Source organism: Lissotriton vulgaris, chromosome 4_1, assembly GCF_964263255.1.
Source record: "Lissotriton vulgaris chromosome 4_1, aLisVul1.2, whole genome shotgun sequence".
NCBI lineage: Eukaryota > Metazoa > Chordata > Amphibia > Caudata > Salamandridae > Lissotriton > Lissotriton vulgaris.
Genome location: NC_141691.1, coordinates 1,301,751,797 through 1,301,771,464, shown reverse-complemented (window position 1 = coordinate 1,301,771,464; position 19,668 = coordinate 1,301,751,797). Strand labels below are relative to the sequence as shown.

General features: G+C 38.9%; 9 non-coding genes across 9 annotated transcripts; all 9 read left to right on the top strand.

Annotated features, from left to right (window-relative positions):
- Window positions 1-1,425: 1,425 nt before the first annotated feature.
- On the top strand, window positions 1,426-1,499 carry TRNAI-AAU (transfer RNA isoleucine (anticodon AAU)). Its single transcript has one exon. It is a non-coding gene; the product is annotated as a tRNA-Ile (tRNA).
- Window positions 1,500-4,876: 3,377 nt separating this feature from the next.
- TRNAI-AAU (transfer RNA isoleucine (anticodon AAU)) lies at window positions 4,877-4,950 on the top strand. Its single transcript has one exon. It is a non-coding gene; the product is annotated as a tRNA-Ile (tRNA).
- Window positions 4,951-6,602: 1,652 nt separating this feature from the next.
- On the top strand, window positions 6,603-6,676 carry TRNAI-AAU (transfer RNA isoleucine (anticodon AAU)). Its single transcript has one exon. It is a non-coding gene; the product is annotated as a tRNA-Ile (tRNA).
- An 884-nt stretch (window positions 6,677-7,560) lies between these two features.
- TRNAI-AAU (transfer RNA isoleucine (anticodon AAU)) lies at window positions 7,561-7,634 on the top strand. Its single transcript has one exon. It is a non-coding gene; the product is annotated as a tRNA-Ile (tRNA).
- A 789-nt stretch (window positions 7,635-8,423) lies between these two features.
- TRNAI-AAU (transfer RNA isoleucine (anticodon AAU)) lies at window positions 8,424-8,497 on the top strand. The gene has a single exon. It is a non-coding gene; the product is annotated as a tRNA-Ile (tRNA).
- A 1,652-nt stretch (window positions 8,498-10,149) lies between these two features.
- Window positions 10,150-10,223, top strand: TRNAI-AAU (transfer RNA isoleucine (anticodon AAU)). Its single transcript has one exon. It is a non-coding gene; the product is annotated as a tRNA-Ile (tRNA).
- Window positions 10,224-11,875: 1,652 nt separating this feature from the next.
- Window positions 11,876-11,949, top strand: TRNAI-AAU (transfer RNA isoleucine (anticodon AAU)). Its single transcript has one exon. It is a non-coding gene; the product is annotated as a tRNA-Ile (tRNA).
- A 1,652-nt stretch (window positions 11,950-13,601) lies between these two features.
- On the top strand, window positions 13,602-13,675 carry TRNAI-AAU (transfer RNA isoleucine (anticodon AAU)). Its single transcript has one exon. It is a non-coding gene; the product is annotated as a tRNA-Ile (tRNA).
- A 1,652-nt stretch (window positions 13,676-15,327) lies between these two features.
- Window positions 15,328-15,401, top strand: TRNAI-AAU (transfer RNA isoleucine (anticodon AAU)). The gene has a single exon. It is a non-coding gene; the product is annotated as a tRNA-Ile (tRNA).
- Window positions 15,402-19,668: the final 4,267 nt, after the last annotated feature.

Sequence of the window (19,668 nt, the reverse complement as noted above, 5' to 3'; positions counted from 1 at the left end):
CTTGTTTATGAAATATAAAAATAGTATGAATGTAAACAGCTGAATATAAGCTTTCCAACTATCCCGGGTTAACAATCAGTAGCACTTCATCATCTGCTATTTCTTCAATAGTATGCTATATATTTAGTGAGCCTATTAGTTTAGTCTTCAGAGCATAAAGTTAAAAATGCCAAGGACATACTTTCAATCCATCTTCAAGCCAATACTTGATGCTCCTTTAATGTTGAAAATAGATGTATTTTCTTCTGTATCATGTGTATCTCTATATTTCCTTTGAGGGGAAGCTGATAGAATGTTTAGATGAATCAATTGCATATAGGTGATGAATTGTTATTTATTGCTAAAACACATGGAAAAAACATTAATGGTTCTAAGTTCTAACACTAAGTATGAAAATCTCTTTTGTATTGTAATTTTTCTAAAGTCATATTAGTTTCTTCATGTTGATAATTTATATTTATAACTTCATGGTACACCTCTGAAATTAAGCTTTCCAAATCTCCCGGGTTAACTATCATTAGCACTTCTTCATATGCTGGACTTCCAGGAATTTGTGCAAAATGGCCTGTTAGCTCAGATGGTTAGAGCGTGGTGCTAATAACGCCAAGGTCACAGGTCCGATCCCTGTACAGGCCAAGTTTAATTGTTTGTAAAAAGATACATTTTTCTTGTGTCTCATTTTTGACTGTTTATCACCTTGGATCAAAAGCTACTTGAAGGATTGGATGAATACATTTGATATAGTTGTAGAATTAATTATCATTCTGAAAGCTCCTGGAATATCAATAATTGGTTCTAAGTTCTAACGCCAAGTAACTGAATCTATTATTTATTGCAATTTATTGAGGTCATTTTTGTTTTGTCTTGTTGATGAAATATAAAGATAGTATGAATGTAAACAGCTGAATATAAGCTTTCCAACTATCCCGGGTTAACAATCAGTAGCACTTCATCATCTGCTATTTCTTCAATAGTATGCTATATATTTAGTGAGCCTATTAGTTAAGTCTTTAGAGCATAAAGTAAAAAATGCCAAGGACATACTTTCAATCAGTCTCCAAGCCAATAAGTGATGCTCCTTTAATGTTGAAAATAGATGTATTTTCTTCTGTATAATGTGTATGTCTATATTTCCTTTGAGGGGAAGCTGATAGAATGATTAAATGAATCAATTGCATATAGGTGATGAATTGTTATTTATTGCTAAAACACATGGAAAAAACATTAATGGTTCTAAGTTCTAACACTAAGTATGAAAATCTCTTTTGTATTGTAATTTTTCTAAAGTCATATTAGTTTCTTCATGTGGATAATTTATATTTATAACTTCATGGTACACCTTCGAAATTAAGCTTTCCAAATCTCCCGGGTTAACTATCATTAGCACTTCTTCATATGCTGGACTTCCAGGAATTTGTGCGAAATGGCCTGTTAGCTCAGATGGTTAGAGCGTGGTGCTAATAACGCCAAGGTCACAGGTTCGATCCCTGTACAGGCCAAGTTTAATTGTTTGAAAAAAGATTAATTTTTCTTGTGTCTCATTTTTGACTGTTTATCACCTTGGATCAAACGCTGCTTGAAGGATTGGATGAATGCATTTGATATAGTTGTAGAATTAATTATTATTCTGAAAGCTCCTGGAATATCTATTAATGGTTCTAAGTTCTAACGCCAAGTAACTAAATCTCTTATTTATTGCAATTTATTGAGGTCATTTTTGTTTTGTCTTGTTGATGAAATATAAAGATAGTATGAATGTACACAGCTGAATATAAGCTTTCCAACTATCCCGGGTTAACAATCGGTAGCACTTCATCATCTGCTATTTCTTCAATAGTATGCTATGTATTTATTGAGCCTATTAGTTTAGTCTGTAGAGCATAAAGTTAAAAATGCCAAGGACATACTTTCAATCAGTCTCCAAGCCAATAAGTGATGCTCCTTTAATGTTGAAAATAGATGTATTTTCTTCTGTATAATGTGTATGTCTATATTTCCTTTGAGGGGAAGCTGATAGAATGATTAGATGAATCAATTGCATATAGGTGATGAATTGGTATTTATTGCTAAAACACATGGAAAAAACATTAATGGTTCTAAGTTCTAACACTAAGTATGAAAATCTCTTTTGTATTGTAATTTTTCTAAAGTCATATTAGTTTCTTCATGTTGATATTATATATTTATAACTTCATGGTAACCTCTGAAATTAAGCTTTCCAAATCTCCCGGGTTAACTATCATTAGCACTTCTTCATATGCTGGACTTCCAGTAACTTGTGCAAAATGACCTGTTAGCTCAGATGGTTAGAGCGTGGTGCTAATAACGCCAAGGTCACAGGGTCGATCCCTGTACAGGCCAAGTTTAATTGTTTGTAAAAAGATAAATGTTTCTTGTGTCTCATTTTTGACTGTTTATCACCTTGGATCAAACGATGCTTGAAGGATTGGATGAATACATTTGATATAGTTGTAGAATTAATTATTATTCTGAAAGCTCCTGGAATATCTATTAATGGTTCTAAGTTCTAACACCAGGTAACTAAATCTCTTATTTATTGCAATTTATTGAGGTTATTTTTGTTTTGTCTTGTTGATGAAATATAAAAATAGTATGAATGTAAACAGCTGAATATAAGCTTTCCAACTATCCCGGGTTAACAATCAGTAGCACTTCATCATCTGCTATTTCTTCAATAGTATGCTATATATTTAGTGAGCCTATTAGTTTAGTCTTCAGAGCATAAAGTTAAAAATGCCAAGGACAGACTTTCAATCCGTCTCCAAGCCAATACTTGATGCTCCTTTAATGTTGAAAATAGATGTATTTTCTTCTGTATCATGTGTATCTCTATATTTCCTTTGAGGGGAAGCTGATAGAATGATTAAATGAATCAATTGCATATAGGTGATGAATTGTTATTTATTGCTAAAACACATGGAAAAAACATTAATGGTTCTAAGTTCTAACACTAAGTATGAAAATCTCTTTTGTATTGTAATTTTTCTAAAGTCATATTAGTTTCTTCATGTTGATAATTTATATTTATAACTTCATGGTACACCTCTGAAATTAAGCTTTCCAAATCTCCCGGGTTAACTATCATTAGCACTTCTTCATATGCTGGACTTCCAGTAATTTGTGCAAAATGACCTGTTAGCTCAGATGGTTAGAGCGTGGTGCTAATAACGCCAAGGTCAGAGGTTCGATCCCTGTACAGGCCAAGTTTAATTGTTTGTAAAAAGATAAATGTTTCTTGTGTCTCATTTTTGACTGTTTATCACCTTGGATCAAACGCTGCTTGAAGGATTGGATGAATACATTTGATATAGTTGTAGAATTAATTATTATTCTGAAAGCTCCTGAAATATCTATTAATGGTTCTAAGTTCTAACGCCAAGTAACTAAATCTCTTATTTATTGCAATTTATTGAGGTCATTTTTGTTTTGTCTTGTTGATGAAATATAAAGATAGTATGAATGTAAACAGCTGAATATAAGCTTTCCAACTATCCCGGGTTAACAATCGGTAGCACTTCATCATCTGCTATTTCTTCAATAGTATGCTATGTATTTATTGAGCCTATTAGTTTAGTCTGTAGAGCATAAAGTTAAAAATGCCAAGGACATACATTCAATCAGTCTCCAAGCCAATACTTGATGCTCCTTTAATGTTGAAAATAGATGTATTTTCTTCTGTATAATGTGTATGTCTATATTTCCTTTGAGGGGAAGCTGATAGAATGTTTAGATGAATCAATTGCATATAGGTGATGAATTGTTATTTATTGCTAAAACACATGGAAAAAACATTAATGGTTCTAAGTTCTAACACTAAGTATGAAAATCTCTTTTGTATTGTAATTTTTCTAAAGTCATATTAGTTTCTTCATGTTGATAATTTATATTTATAACTTCATGGTACACCTCCGAAATTAAGCTTTCCAAATCTCCCGGGTTAACTATCATTAGCACTTCTTCATATGCTGGACTTCCAGGAATTTGTGCAAAATGGCCTGTTAGCTCTGATGGTTAGAGCGTGGTGCTAATAACGCCAAGGTCACAGGTTCGATCCCTGTACAGGCCAAGTTTAATTGTTTGAAAAAAGATTAATTTTTCTTGTGTCTCATTTTTGACTGTTTATCACCTTGGATCAAACGCTGCTTGAAGGATTGGATGAATGCATTTGATATAGTTGTAGAATTAATTATTATTCTGAAAGCTCCTGGAATATCTATTAATGGTTCTAAGTTCTATCGCCAAGTAACTAAATCTCTTATTTATTGAAATTTATTGAGGTCATTTTTGTTTTGTCTTGTTGATGAAATATAAAGATAGTATGAATGTAAACAGCTGAATATAAGCTTTCCAACTATCCCGGGTTAACAATCGGTAGCACTTCATCATCTGCTATTTCTTCAATAGTATGCTATATATTTATTGAGCCTATTAGTTTAGTCTTTAGAGCATAAAGTTAACAATGCCAAGAACATACTTTCAATCAGTCTCTAAGCCAATACTTGATGCTCCTTTAATGTTGAAAATAGATGTATTTTCTTCAGTATCATTTGTATGTCTATATTTCCTTCGAGGGGAAGCTGACACAATGATTAGATGAATCAATTGCATATAGGTGATGAATTGTTATTTATTGCTAAAACACATGGAAAAAACATTAATGGCTCTAAGTTCTAACACTAAGTATGAAAATCTCTTTTGTATTGTAATTTTTCTAAAGTCATATTAGTTTCTTCATGTTGATATTATATATTTATAACTTCATGGTAAACCTCTGAAATTAAGCTTTCCAAATCTCCCGGGTTGACTATCATTAGCACTTCTTCATATGCTGGACTTCCAGGAATTTGTGCAGACCGGCCTGTTAGCTCAGATGGTTAGAGCGTGGTGCTAATAACGCCAAGGTCACAGGTTCGATCCCTGTACAGGCCAAGTTTAATTGTTTGAAAAAAGATTCATTTTTCTTGTGTCTCATTTTTGACTGGTTATCACCTTGGATCAAACGATGCTTGAATGATTGGATGAATACATTTGATATAGTTGTAGAATTAATTATTATTCTGAAAGCTCCTGAAATATCTAATAATGGTTCTAAGTTCTAACGCCAAGTAACTAAATCTCTTATTTATTGCAATTTATTGAGGTCATTTTTGTTTTGTCTTGTTGATGAAATATAAAGATAGTATGAATGTAAACAGCTGAATATAAGCTTTCCAACTATCCCGGGTTAACAATCGGTAGCACTTCATCATCTGCTATTTCTTCAATAGTATGCTATGTATTTATTGAGCCTATTAGTTTAGTCTGTAGAGCATAAAGTTAAAAATGCCAAGGACATACATTCAATCAGTCTCCAAGCCAATACTTGATGCTCCTTTAATGTTGAAAATAGATGTATTTTCTTCTGTATAATGTGTATGTCTATATTTCCTTTGAGGGGAAGCTGATAGAATGTTTAGATGAATCAATTGCATATAGGTGATGAATTGTTATTTATTGCTAAAACACATGGAAAAAACATTAATGGTTCTAAGTTCTAACACTAAGTATGAAAATCTCTTTTGTATTGTAATTTTTCTAAAGTCATATTAGTTTCTTCATGTTGATAATTTATATTTATAACTTCATGGTACACCTCCGAAATTAAGCTTTCCAAATCTCCCGGGTTAACTATCATTAGCACTTCTTCATATGCTGGACTTCCAGGAATTTGTGCAAAATGGCCTGTTAGCTCTGATGGTTAGAGCGTGGTGCTAATAACGCCAAGGTCACAGGTTCGATCCCTGTACAGGCCAAGTTTAATTGTTTGAAAAAAGATTAATTTTTCTTGTGTCTCATTTTTGACTGTTTATCACCTTGGATCAAACGCTGCTTGAAGGATTGGATGAATGCATTTGATATAGTTGTAGAATTAATTATTATTCTGAAAGCTCCTGGAATATCTATTAATGGTTCTAAGTTCTATCGCCAAGTAACTAAATCTCTTATTTATTGAAATTTATTGAGGTCATTTTTGTTTTGTCTTGTTGATGAAATATAAAGATAGTATGAATGTAAACAGCTGAATATAAGCTTTCCAACTATCCCGGGTTAACAATCGGTAGCACTTCATCATCTGCTATTTCTTCAATAGTATGCTATATATTTATTGAGCCTATTAGTTTAGTCTTTAGAGCATAAAGTTAACAATGCCAAGAACATACTTTCAATCAGTCTCTAAGCCAATACTTGATGCTCCTTTAATGTTGAAAATAGATGTATTTTCTTCAGTATCATTTGTATGTCTATATTTCCTTCGAGGGGAAGCTGACACAATGATTAGATGAATCAATTGCATATAGGTGATGAATTGTTATTTATTGCTAAAACACATGGAAAAAACATTAATGGCTCTAAGTTCTAACACTAAGTATGAAAATCTCTTTTGTATTGTAATTTTTCTAAAGTCATATTAGTTTCTTCATGTTGATATTATATATTTATAACTTCATGGTAAACCTCTGAAATTAAGCTTTCCAAATCTCCCGGGTTGACTATCATTAGCACTTCTTCATATGCTGGACTTCCAGGAATTTGTGCAGACCGGCCTGTTAGCTCAGATGGTTAGAGCGTGGTGCTAATAACGCCAAGGTCACAGGTTCGATCCCTGTACAGGCCAAGTTTAATTGTTTGAAAAAAGATTAATTTTTCTTGTGTCTCATTTTTGACTGGTTATCACCTTGGATCAAACGATGCTTGAATGATTGGATGAATACATTTGATATAGTTGTAGAATTAATTATTATTCTGAAAGCTCCTGGAATATCTATTAATAAATCTATTCATACTATCTTTATATTTCATCAACAAGACAAAACAAAAATGACCTCAATAAATTGCAATAAATAAGAGATTTAGTTACTTGGCGTTAGAACTTAGAACCATTAAGAGATATTTCAGGAGATTTCAGAATAATAATTAATTCTACAACTATATCAAATGTATGTTGATGAAATATAAAGATAGTATGAATGTAAACAGCTGAATATAAGCTTTCCAACTATCCCGGGTTAACAATCGGTAGCACTTCATCATCTGCTATTTCTTCAATAGTATGCTATATATTTATTGAGCCTATTAGTTTAGTCTTTAGAGCATAAAGTTAACAATGCCAAGAACATACTTTCAATCAGTCTCTAAGCCAATACTTGATGCTCCTTTAATGTTGAAAATAGATGTATTTTCTTCAGTATCATTTGTATGTCTATATTTCCTTCGAGGGGAAGCTGACACAATGATTAGATGAATCAATTGCATATAGGTGATGAATTGTTATTTATTGCTAAAACACATGGAAAAAACATTAATGGCTCTAAGTTCTAACACTAAGTATGAAAATCTCTTTTGTATTGTAATTTTTCTAAAGTCATATTAGTTTCTTCATGTTGATATTATATATTTATAACTTCATGGTAAACCTCTGAAATTAAGCTTTCCAAATCTCCCGGGTTGACTATCATTAGCACTTCTTCATATGCTGGACTTCCAGGAATTTGTGCAGTAGGCCTGTTAGCTCAGATGGTTAGAGCGTGGTGCTAATAACGCCAAGGTCACAGGTTCGATCCCTGTACAGGCCAAGTTTAATTGTTTGAAAAAAGATTAATTTTTCTTGTGTCTCATTTTTGACTGGTTATCACCTTGGATCAAACGATGCTTGAATGATTGGATGAATACATTTGATATAGTTGTAGAATTAATTATTATTCTGAAAGCTCCTGGAATAACTATAAATGGTTCTAAGTTCTAACACCAAGTAACTAAATCTCTTATTTATTGCAATTTATTGAGGTCATTTTTGTTTTGTCTTGTTGATGAAATATAAAAATAGTATGAATGTAAACAGCTGAATATAAGCTTTCCAACTATCCCGGGTTAACAATCAGTAGCACTTCATCATATGCTATTTCTTCAATAGTATGCTATATATTTAGTGAGCCTATTAGTTTAGTCTTCAGAGCATAAAGTTAAAAATGCCAAGGACATACTTTCAATCCGTCTCCAAGCCAATACTTGATGCTCCTTTAATGTGGAAAATAGATGTATTTTCTTCTGTATCATGTGTATCTCTATATTTCCTTTGAGGGGAAGCTGATAGAATGATTAAATGAATCAATTGCATATAGGTGATGAATTGTTATTTATTGCTAAAACACATGGAAAAAACATTAATGGTTCTAAGTTCTAACACTAAGTATGAAAATCTCTTTTGTATTGTAATTTTTTTAAAGTCATATAAGTTTCTTCATGTTGATATTATATATTTATAACTTCATGGTAAACCTCTGAAGTTAAGCTTTCCAAATCTCCCGGGTTAACTATCATTAGCACTTCTTCATATGCTGGACTTCCAGTAATTTGTGCAAAATGGCCTGTTAGCTCAGATGGTTAGAGCGTGGTGCTAATAACGCCAAGGTCACAGGTTCGATCCCTGTACAGGCCAAGTTTAATTGTTTGTAAAAAGATAAATGTTTCTTGTGCCTCATTTTTGACTGTTTATCACCTTGGATCAAATGCTGCTTGAAGGATTGGATGAATACATTTGATATAGTTGTAGAATTAATTATTATTCTGAAAGCTCCTGAAATATCTATTAATGGTTCTAAGTTCTAACGCCAAGTAACTAAATCTCTTATTTATTGCAATTTATTGAGGTCATTTTTGTTTTGTCTTGTTGATGAAATATAAAGATAGTATGAATGTAAACAGCTGAATATAAGCTTTCCAACTATCCCGGGTTAACAATCGGTAGCACTTCATCATCTGCTATTTCTTCAATAGTATGCTATATATTTATTGAGCCTATTAGTTTAGTCTTTAGAGCATAAAGTTAACAATTCCAAGAACATACTTTCAATCAGTCTCTAAGCCAATACTTGATGCTCCTTTAATGTTGAAAATAGATGTATTTTCTTCAGTATCATTTGTATGTCTATATTTCCTTCGAGGGGAAGCTGACACAATGATTAGATGAATCAATTGCATATAGGTGATGAATTGTTATTTATTGCTAAAACACATGGAAAAAACATTAATGGCTCTAAGTTCTAACACTAAGTATGAAAATCTCTTTTGTATTGTAATTTTTCTAAAGTCATATTAGTTTCTTCATGTTGATATTATATATTTATAACTTCATGGTAAACCTCCGAAATTAAGCTTTCCAAATCTCCCGGGTTAACTATCATTAGCACTTCTTCATATGCTGGACTTCCAGAATTTTGTGCAGACCGGCCTGTTAGCTCAGATTGTTAGAGCGTGGTGCTAATAACGCCAAGGTCACAGGTTCGATCCCTGTACAGGCCAAGTTTAATTGTTTGAAAAAAGATTAATTTTTCTTGTGTCTCATTTTTGACTGTTTATCAACTTGGATCAAACGATGCTTGAAGGATTGGATGAATACATTTGATATAGTTGTAGAATTAATTATTATTCTGAAAGCTCCTGGAATATCTATTAATGGTTCTAAGTTCTAACACCAAGTAACTAAATCTCTTATTTATTGCAATTTATTGAGGTCATTTTTGTTTTGTCTTGTTGATGAAATATAAAAATAGTATGAATGTAAACAGCTGAATATAAGCTTTCCAACTATCCCGGGTTAACAATCAGTAGCACTTCATCATCTGCTATTTCTTCAATAGTATGCTATATATTTAGTGAGCCTATTAGTTTAGTCTTCAGAGCATAAAGTTAAAAATGCCAAGGACATACTTTCAATCCGTCTCCAAGCCAATACTTGATGCTCCTTTAATGTTGAAAATAGATGTATTTTCTTCTGTATCATGTGTATCTCTATATTTCCTTTGAGGGGAAGCTGATATAATGATTAAATGAATCAATTGCATATAGGTGATGAATTGTTATTTATTGCTAAAACACATGGAAAAAACATTAATGGTTCTAAGTTCTAACACTAAGTATGAAAATCTCTTTTGTATTGTAATTTTTTTAAAGTCATATAAGTTTCTTCATGTTGATATTATACATTTATAACTTCATGGTAAACCTCTGAAATTAAGCTTTCCAAATCTCCCGGGTTAACTATCATTAGCACTTCTTCATATGCTGGACTTCCAGTAATTTGTGCAAAATGGCCTGTTAGCTCAGATGGTTAGAGCGTGGTGCTAATAACGCCAAGGTCACAGGTTCGATCCCTGTACAGGCCAAGTTTAATTGTTTGTAAAAAGATAAATGTTTCTTGTGTCTCATTTTTGACTGTTTATCACCTTGGATCAAACGCTGCTTGAAGGATTGGATGAATACATTTGATATAGTTGTAGAATTAATTATTATTCTGAAAGCTCCTGAAATATCTATTAATGGTTCTAAGTTCTAACGCCAAGTAACTAAATCTCTTATTTATTGCAATTTATTGAGGTCATTTTTGTTTTGTCTTGTTGATGAAATATAAAGATAGTATGAATGTAAACAGCTGAATATAAGCTTTCCAACTATCCCGGGTTAACAATCGGTAGCACTTCATCATCTGCTATTTCTTCAATAGTATGCTATGTATTTATTGAGCCTATTAGTTTAGTCTGTAGAGCATAAAGTTAAAAATGCCAAGGACATACTTTCAATCAGTCTTCAAGCCAATACTTGATGCTCCTTTAATGTTGAAAATAGATGTATTTTCTTCTGTATAATGTGTATGTCTATATTTCCTTTGAGGGGAAGCTGATAGAATGTATAGATGAATCAATTGCATATAGGTGATGAATTGTTATTTATTGCTAAAACACATGGAAAAAACATTAATGGTTCTAAGTTCTAACACTAAGTATGAAAATCTCTTTTGTATTGTAATTTTTCTAAAGTCATATTAGTTTCTTCATGTTGATAATTTATATTTATAACTTCATGGTACACCTCTGAAATTAAGCTTTCCAAATCTCCCGGGTTAACTATCATTAGCACTTCTTCATATGCTGGACTTCCAGGAATTTGTGCAAAATGGCCTGTTAGCTCAGATGGTAAGAGCGTGGTGCTAATAACGCCAAGGTCACAGGTCCGATCCCTGTACAGGCCAAGTTTAATTGTTTGTAAAAAGATACATTTTTCTTGTGTCTCATTTTTGACTGTTTATCACCTTGGATCAAAAGCTACTTGAAGGATTGGATGAATACATTTGATATAGTTGTAGAATTAATTATCATTCTGAAAGCTCCTGGAATATCTATAATTGGTTCTAAGTTCTAACGCCAAGTAACTAAATCTCTTATTTATTGCAATTTATTGAGGTCATTTTTGTTTTGTCTTGTTGATGAAATATAAAGATAGTATGAATGTAAACAGCTGAATATAAGCTTTCCAACTATCCCGGGTTAACAATCAGTAGCACTTCATCATCTGCTATTTCTTCAATAGTATGCTATATATTTAGTGAGCCTATTAGTTTAGTCTTTAGAGCATAAAGTTAAAAATGCCAAGGACATACTTTCAATCAGTCTCCAAGCCAATAAGTGATGCTCCTTTAATGTTGAAAATAGATGTATTTTCTTCTGTATCATGTGTATCTCTATATTTCCTTTGAGGGGAAGCTGATATAATGATTAAATGAATCAATTGCATATAGGTGATGAATTGTTATTTATTGCTAAAACACATGGAAAAAACATTAATGGTTCTAAGTTCTAACACTAAGTATGAAAATCTCTTTTGTATTGTAATTTTTTTAAAGTCATATAAGTTTCTTCATGTTGATATTATACATTTATAACTTCATGGTAAACCTCTGAAATTAAGCTTTCCAAATCTCCCGGGTTAACTATCATTAGCACTTCTTCATATGCTGGACTTCCAGTAATTTGTGCAAAATGGCCTGTTAGCTCAGATGGTTAGAGCGTGGTGCTAATAACGCCAAGGTCACAGGTTCGATCCCTGTACAGGCCAAGTTTAATTGTTTGTAAAAAGATAAATGTTTCTTGTGTCTCATTTTTGACTGTTTATCACCTTGGATCAAACGCTGCTTGAAGGATTGGATGAATACATTTGATATAGTTGTAGAATTAATTATTATTCTGAAAGCTCCTGAAATATCTATTAATGGTTCTAAGTTCTAACGCCAAGTAACTAAATCTCTTATTTATTGCAATTTATTGAGGTCATTTTTGTTTTGTCTTGTTGATGAAATATAAAGATAGTATGAATGTAAACAGCTGAATATAAGCTTTCCAACTATCCCGGGTTAACAATCGGTAGCACTTCATCATCTGCTATTTCTTCAAGAGTATGCTATGTATTTATTGAGCCTATTAGTTTAGTCTGTAGAGCATAAAGTTAAAAATGCCAAGGACATACTTTCAATCAGTCTTCAAGCCAATACTTGATGCTCCTTTAATGTTGAAAATAGATGTATTTTCTTCTGTATAATGTGTATGTCTATATTTCCTTTGAGGGGAAGCTGATAGAATGTATAGATGAATCAATTGCATATAGGTGATGAATTGTTATTTATTGCTAAAACACATGGAAAAAACATTAATGGTTCTAAGTTCTAACACTAAGTATGAAAATCTCTTTTGTATTGTAATTTTTCTAAAGTCATATTAGTTTCTTCATGTTGATAATTTATATTTATAACTTCATGGTACACCTCTGAAATTAAGCTTTCCAAATCTCCCGGGTTAACTATCATTAGCACTTCTTCATATGCTGGACTTCCAGGAATTTGTGCAAAATGGCCTGTTAGCTCAGATGGTAAGAGCGTGGTGCTAATAACGCCAAGGTCACAGGTCCGATCCCTGTACAGGCCAAGTTTAATTGTTTGTAAAAAGATACATTTTTCTTGTGTCTCATTTTTGACTGTTTATCACCTTGGATCAAAAGCTACTTGAAGGATTGGATGAATACATTTGATATAGTTGTAGAATTAATTATCATTCTGAAAGCTCCTGGAATATCTATAATTGGTTCTAAGTTCTAACGCCAAGTAACTAAATCTCTTATTTATTGCAATTTATTGAGGTCATTTTTGTTTTGTCTTGTTGATGAAATATAAAGATAGTATGAATGTAAACAGCTGAATATAAGCTTTCCAACTATCCCGGGTTAACAATCAGTAGCACTTCATCATCTGCTATTTCTTCAATAGTATGCTATATATTTAGTGAGCCTATTAGTTTAGTCTTTAGAGCATAAAGTTAAAAATGCCAAGGACATACTTTCAATCAGTCTCCAAGCCAATAAGTGATGCTCCTTTAATGTTGAAAATAGATGTATTTTCTTCTGTATAATGTGTATGTCTATATTTCCTTTGAGGGGAAGCTGATAGAATGATTAAATGAATCAATTGCATATAGGTGATGAATTGTTATTTATTGCTAAAACACATGGAAAAAACATTAATGGTTCTAAGTTCTAACACTAAGTATGAAAATCTCTTTTGTATTGTAATTTTTTTAAAGTCATATAAGTTTCTTCATGTTGATATTATATATTTATAACTTCATGGTAAACCTCTGAAGTTAAGCTTTCCAAATCTCCCGGGTTAACTATCATTAGCACTTCTTCATATGCTGGACTTCCAGTAATTTGTGCAAAATGGCCTGTTAGCTCAGATGGTTAGAGCATGGTGCTAATAACGCCAAGGTCACAGGTTCGATCCCTGTACAGGCCAAGTTTAATTGTTTGTAAAAAGATAAATGTTTCTTGTGCCTCATTTTTGACTGTTTATCACCTTGGATCAAATGCTGCTTGAAGGATTGGATGAATACATTTGATGTAGTTGTAGAATTAATTATTATTCTGAAAGCTCCTGAAATATCTATTAATGGTTCTAAGTTCTAACGCCAAGTAACTAAATCTCTTATTTATTGCAATTTATTGAGGTCATTTTTGTTTTGTCTTGTTGATGAAATATAAAGATAGTATGAATGTAAACAGCTGAATATAAGCTTTCCAACTATCCCGGGTTCACAATCGGTAGCACTTCATCATCTGCTATTTCTTCAATAGTATGCTATATATTTATTGAGCCTATTAGTTTAGTCTTTAGAGCATAAAGTTAACAATTCCAAGAACATACTTTCAATCAGTCTCTAAGCCAATACTTGATGCTCCTTTAATGTTGAAAATAGATGTATTTTCTTCAGTATCATTTGTATGTCTATATTTCCTTCGAGGGGAAGCTGACACAATGATTAGATGAATCAATTGCATATAGGTGATGAATTGTTATTTATTGCTAAAACACATGGAAAAAACATTAATGGCTCTAAGTTCTAACACTAAGTATGAAAATCTCTTTTGTATTGTAATTTTTCTAAAGTCATATTAGTTTCTTCATGTTGATATTATATATTTATAACTTCATGGTAAACCTCCGAAATTAAGCTTTCCAAATCTCCCGGGTTAACTATCATTAGCACTTCTTCATATGCTGGACTTCCAGAATTTTGTGCAGACCGGCCTGTTAGCTCAGATTGTTAGAGCGTGGTGCTAATAACGCCAAGGTCACAGGTTCGATCCCTGTACAGGCCAAGTTTAATTGTTTGAAAAAAGATTAATTTTTCTTGTGTCTCATTTTTGACTGTTTATCACCTTGGATCAAACGATGCTTGAAGGATTGGATGAATACATTTGATATAGTTGTAGAATTAATTATTATTCTGAAAGCTCCTGGAATATCTATTAATGGTTCTAAGTTCTAACACCAAGTAACTAAATCTCTTATTTATTGCAATTTATTGAGGTCATTTTTGTTTTGTCTTGTTGATGAAATATAAAAATAGTATGAATGTAAACAGCTGAATATAAGCTTTCCAACTATCCCGGGTTAACAATCAGTAGCACTTCATCATCTGCTATTTCTTCAATAGTATGCTATATATTTAGTGAGCCTATTAGTTTAGTCTTCAGAGCATAAAGTTAAAAATGCCAAGGACATACTTTCAATCCGTCTCCAAGCCAATACTTGATGCTCCTTTAATGTTGAAAATAGATGTATTTTCTTCTGTATCATGTGTATCTCTATATTTCCTTTGAGGGGAAGCTGATATAATGATTAAATGAATCAATTGCATATAGGTGATGAATTGTTATTTATTGCTAAAACACATGGAAAAAACATTAATGGTTCTAAGTTCTAACACTAAGTATGAAAATCTCTTTTGGATTGTAATTTTTTTAAAGTCATATAAGTTTCTTCATGTTGATATTATACATTTATAACTTCATGGTAAACCTCTGAAATTAAGCTTTCCAAATCTCCCGGGTTAACTATCATTAGCACTTCTTCATATGCTGGACTTCCAGTAATTTGTGCAAAATGGCCTGTTAGCTCAGATGGTTAGAGCGTGGTGCTAATAACGCCAAGGTCACAGGTTCGATCCCTGTACAGGCCAAGTTTAATTCTTTGTAAAAAGATAAATGTTTCTTGTGTCTCATTTTTGACTGTTTATCACCTTGGATCAAACGCTGCTTGAAGGATTGGATGAATACATTTGATATAGTTGTAGAATTAATTATTATTCTGAAAGCTCCTGAAATATCTATTAATGGTTCTAAGTTCTAACGCCAAGTAACTAAATCTCTTATTTATTGCAATTTATTGAGGTCATTTTTGTTTTGTCTTGTTGATGAAATATAAAGATAGTATGAATGTAAACAGCTGAATATAAGCTTTCCAACTATCCCGGGTTAACAATCGGTAGCACTTCATCATCTGCTATTTCTTCAATAGTATGCTATGTATTTATTGAGCCTATTAGTTTAGTCTGTAGAGCATAAAGTTAAAAATGCCAAGGACATACTTTCAATCAGTCTTCAAGCCAATACTTGATGCTCCTTTAATGTTGAAAATAGATGTATTTTCTTCTGTATAATGTGTATGTCTATATTTCCTTTGAGGGGAAGCTGATAGAATGTATAGATCAGGGGTCTCCAACCCTGGTCCTGGCGAGCACCTACCATGCCGGATTTTTGGGATATCCCAATCTGGGGAATCACGGTTCGATCCCCGGCGCCGGCGGCAGAAAAGCCCAGCACCATGTGACTCTGGGAAATAGCTGACGCCGCGGCTGACTCCGAAATCTGGAGATCACGGTTCGATCCCCGGCGCCGGCGGCAGAAAAGCCCAGCACCATTTCACTCTGGGAAATAGCTGACGCCGCGGCTAGGGCGGCTGACTCCGGAATCTGGAGATCACGGTTCGATCCCCGGCGCCGGCGGCAGAAAAGCCCAGCACCATTTGACTCTGGGAAATAGCTGACGCCGCGGCTGGGGCGGCTGACTCCGGAATCTGGAGATCACGGTTCGATCCCCGGCGCCGGCGGCAGAAAAGCCCAGCACCATTTCACTCTGGGGAATCGCTGACGCCGCGGCTAGGGCGGCTGACTCCGGAATCTGGAGATCACGGTTCGATCCCCGGCGCCGGCGGCAGAAAAGCCCAGCACCATTTCACTCTGGGCAATAGCTTGCTTAATCTTCCCGACGGCCCCTAGCGACCCTTACGGGTGACTGTGCGCTTTACAAATGTGGATTATTATTATTTGGGCCGATTCCGATCCGGTTCGTAAAAGCACATCCGCCCGAATCTGTACGCCCGGGGGGGGGGAGGACTGCCCGGGACCCGTGGAGCCCTTCCCGGGTAATTTGCCATGCCGTTGGCCTCCTGGAGATGGGTACCCCGGACGCGTCTGGGGGCGGTCTGCCCGGTGGGTGCCCCGGACGCCTGGGGGAGGTCTGCCCGGGACCCGTGAAGCCCTTCCCGGGTACTTTGCCATGCCGTTGGCCTCCTGGAGATGGGTGCCCCGGACGCCCGGGGGAGGTCTGCCCGGGACCCGTGGAGCCCTTCCCGGGTACTTTGCATGCCGTTGGCCTCCTGGAGATGGGTGCCCCGGACGCCTGATGGAGGTCTGCCCGGGACCCGTGGAGCCCTTCCCGGGTACTTTGCCATGCCGTTGGCCCCCTGGAGATGGGTGCCCCGGGGGAGGTCTGCCCGGTGGGTGCCCCGGACGCCCGGGGGAGGTCTGCCCGGGACCCGTTGAGCCCTTCCCGGGTATTTTGCCATGCCGTTGGCCTCCTGGAGAAGGGAGGTTTTTCCCCAGGCACATCTCATCTGGTCGTTCCCCTCGGGCAGAGAACTGCAAGAAGTGTCTGGGCATACCTTGTCCCTAGTAATCCGGAGGAAGGCTACCCCTCTTTCTTCGAATCCGTGCGCACCGAGTGACATAGGGGACCCAAGGCGCGAAGGTACCCGACCTCCTGGAGCCCTCGCTGGGATCCGAGAGGCAAATGGCGCCTCATCGGGACTTCCAGGGAAGTTCGGCCATCTGGTCGCTTCCATAGGAAAGCATTGCGGGAGACCAGATGGCCGAGGCGATCCTGGAGACCAGATGGCCGAGGGGATCCGGGAGACCAGATGCCCGAGGGGATCCCGGAGACCAGATGGCCGAGGGGATCCCAGAGAACAGATGGCCGGGCACGAGAGTCAAGCCAGCCGGTGCCACTCTGTGCCCCGACGAAAAAGGGAGCTGGCGCCAGGGAACGTCAAGGTGGGGACCGGAGGCCCAGGGCCGTGGCACCCGACCAGGGGCCCGGACGGGCCCCTGGACCCAGCCTAGGCTTTGATGCACGGAGACGCAGGGGACGCCTTCCCAGGCCCTCCGGACCACCGTCCCGGGCACCCTGCCACGCAGCAGGACTAAGGATAGAGCCCGGGATGGGGAGGCCGCCCTCCCCGGGCCCTCGGGGGCCCCGGCCGAAGCTCCTGAACTCAGCCCAGCAAGGGGAGGCTTCCCGGGCACAGCGGAGCCCTGTCTCAGGCCTTTGGCAGTGTGGCAGGCCGAGGGACAGGGCCCAGGGCCGTAGCACCCAACCCGGGGCCCGGCCGGGGCCCCCCGGACCCCATCCAGGGCTTCCTGCCACGCGGCAGGCCCAGGGACGGACCTGGGGCTGGGGCGGCATCCTGGCATGTCCAGCTGCCGGCTGAGGACCGCTAGGCCGAGGGGGGGGTCCCAGAATACCTTGTCCCTACCAATCCGGAGGAAAATTACCCCCATTTCTTGTAATCTGAGCACACAAGGTGACAGAGGGGACCCAGGGATCAAATGTGCCCGACCTCCTGGAGCCCTTGCTGGGGTCCGGGAGGCGAATGGCACTCCATCGGGACTTCCAGGGAAGGCCGGCCATCTGGTCGCACCCATAGGAAAGCATTGCGGGAGACCAGATGGCCGAGGCGATCCTGGAGACCAGATGGCCGGGACCGAAATTACGCCCAATCTGCCTGCCCCGGGCCTGTAGGGCTCGGGGGCTCGGGGGCTGCAGGGCTCGACGGCTGCAGGGCTCCGGGGCTCCGGGGCTGCAGGGCTCCGGGGCTGCTGGGCTCCAGGGCTTGGGGGCTGCAGGGCTCCGGGGCTGCTGGGCTCCAGGGCTCGGGGGCTGCAGGGCTCCAGGGCAGCAGGGCTCCGGGGTTGCAGGGCCCGGGACCCATGGAGCCCGTCCCGGGCTCTTCCCCACGCCGCGGGTCGGAGGAGGGAGCGGACACCTGGGAGGTGTTGCCCGGAGCACATCCCATCTGGTCCCCGGCAGGGGACCGCCAGCACGGGGAGGGTGCCTGGGCATACCCTTGCCCCTAGTAATCCAGAGGAAAATTACCCTCCTTTCTTGAAATCCGTGCACGCGAGGTGACAGAGGGGACCCAGGGCGCAAACGTGCCCGACCTCCTGGAGCCCTTGCTGGGGTCCGGGAGGCGAATGGCACCTCATCGGGACTTCCAGGGAAGTCCGGCCATCTAGTCGCCCCCATAGGAAAGCATGGCGGGCGACCAGATGGCCGAGGCGATCCTGGAGACCAGATGGCCGGGACCGAAATGACGCCCAATCTGCCTGCCCCGTGCCTGTAGGGCTCGGGGGGCCGCAGGGCTCGACGGCTCCGGGGCTCTGGGGCTGCAGGGCTCCGGGGCTCCCGGGCTGCTGGGCTCCAGGGCTCGGGGGCTGCAGGGCAGCAGGGCTCTGGGGCTGCTGGGCTCCAGGGCTCGGGGGCTGCAGGGCTCCAGGGCTCCAGGGCTCCAGGGCAGCAGGGCTCCGGGGCTCCGGGGTTGCAGGGCCCGGGACCCATGGAGCCCGTCCCGGGCTCTTCCCCACGCCGCGGGTCGGAGGAGGGAGCCCCGGACACCTGGGAGGTGTTGCCCGGGGCACATCCCATCTGGTCCCCGGCAGGGAACCACCAGCCCCAGGAGGGTGTTTGGGCATACCCTTGCACCTACTAATCCGGAGGAAAATTACCCTTCTTTCTTGTAATCCGTGCACTCGAGGTGACAGAGGGGACCCAGGGCGCAAACTTGCCTGACCTCCTGGAGCCCAGGCTGGGATCCGGGAGGCAAATGGCACCCCATCGGGACTTCCAGGGAAGCCCGGCCATCTAGTCGCCCCATAGGAAAGCTTTGCAGGCGACCAGATGGCCGAGGGGAGAGGGCCGACCCGATGGCGGGGACCGAAAGGACGCTAATCTGCCTGCCCCGAGAGCCTCCCTGGGCCCTGGTGGACCCTCCGTCCCCGGCGCCCGGACCGGCTTGCAGGACGGAGTAGTTCCCGCACCCCAGGGCCTGCCGGAGGGAACCCGAGCCCCGGGCCCGGTCCAAGGCCCGGCTCCCGAACCCTAGGCCAGGCC